This window comes from Gymnoscopelus braueri, assembly GCF_963280865.1.
Source record: "Gymnoscopelus braueri genome assembly, chromosome: 9".
Lineage (NCBI taxonomy): Eukaryota > Metazoa > Chordata > Actinopteri > Myctophiformes > Myctophidae > Gymnoscopelus > Gymnoscopelus braueri.
In genome coordinates, this window is record NC_137610.1 from 52227571 (window position 1) to 52229108 (window position 1538).

The 1538-nt window shown below is 50.5% G+C and overlaps 1 pseudogene across 1 annotated transcript; it reads left to right on the forward strand.

Moving 5' to 3' along the window:
* The first annotated feature begins 502 nt into the window (after nucleotides 1-502).
* On the forward strand, nucleotides 503-1520 carry LOC308092374 (negative elongation factor A-like; annotated as a pseudogene). The gene has a single exon. The product of its transcript is annotated as a negative elongation factor A-like (transcript).
* The last annotated feature ends 18 nt before the right edge of the window (nucleotides 1521-1538 follow it).

Below are 1538 nucleotides of genomic sequence, written 5' to 3' on the forward strand. Positions count from 1 at the left end.
AGGTGTACTCGTACAAGGTCTAATATAGCTGAGTTCTCCTCTGATGTCAAACACAACACATACTGTTGCTTGGCTAACACCTAATAACGCCAATTTGCACAGGCACCATTGCATGTTCTCATTGGTCGATTAAATCTCCATAATTGGAGAGAGCCCGGTTATGTTATTTTAATACACAATGTGGCCTTGTCAGAGTACCCATCTGTCTGTCTGTGTCTCTTTTGTGCCCATATATGGAGATCTCTGTATCTGTCTGTACCCGATATATACAACCAGAGTTGGAGGCCTGTGTAGGGCTGTCTGGAACTCCATATTTGGGCAAAACCAACGTCATATTTGATGACACGAGATCTAAAGCTACACAGGTCAAAGGTGACTACAACAGTGCTGGGGATTCACTGTTCTCAGTGTGAGTATATTCATCACACATGTTTGTTTTTCGTCCCCTGCTACTTGATAGTGATTGGTTTATTATTTAATATATTCCATTTTGAATCCCAAGATGGTTTCGATGAGGGATAGTGACACCAGCCTGTGGCTTCACAACAAACTAGGATCCACAGATGAGCTCTGGGCACCTTCGAGCATCGCTTCTCTCCTCACCAACGTTATCGACAACCTACAGTCAGGTTTCTTGAGTTTATCGACTCCGGTGAAGCTCAAACTGTTGCTGGGGATGTTGCATCTTCCCCGGTGTACCACTGACGACAAGAAGAAGAAGAAGGAGTCCCTTTCAAATGTCATTCAACTGGCTATGGCGGATTCTGACGACTGGGTGCGAACGGTGGCCGCCATCCTCAAGTCCTTCCCGGAGACGGGTTCCCTCAACCTGGACCTGGAGGAGCTGAACCCCAACGTCCTGGGGGAGCTCCGGAAGAGAGTGAACGAGTGCGAGTCGTCTGCCATGCTGCCGCTGGAGTGCAAGTATCTGGACAAGGAAGTCCTGAAAACCCTGGTAGGACCGCTCACACCCCCCGTCAAACACTTCCACCTCAAGAGGGAGCCCAAGAGCGCCACCCTCAGAGCAGAGCTACTGCAGAAATCCAAGGAAACGGCCCAACAGCTGAAGAAGATTGTGGTGCCTTTCCATGCGAACGACAGAGGCGTGGTTAAAAACATCGACACCACTACACCCGTCAAAGGTGACATCCCCAAGGCTCCGTTCCAGAGTCCCACCACCCCCGGTGTGTTCAGCCCTCCCATTAACCACACGGCCATTCCCACAGCCCGGACGCCACTGCACAAGAAGAGGGGGGTCAAGTTGCTGGACATTTCAGAACTGCGTGTCAGTGCTGGTAGAGAGACTAAGAGAAGGAAGGCATCGGAAACTGAGGCCGGAGAGAAAGCAGCCAAAGAAGAAACCGTGATTGAGAACACCATCCTGCTGACGCCAGACCAGGCTTCTGGCCTTATCTGTTCACAGAAACCTGGTGGCATTGAGCAGAGACAGTGCCCTCCTGTTAACCAACTACCTGCGGGCCATGCAAGTATGGTGCCGTCCACGAACATTCACAGCTTAGAGGCAAAGTCGAGCGAAC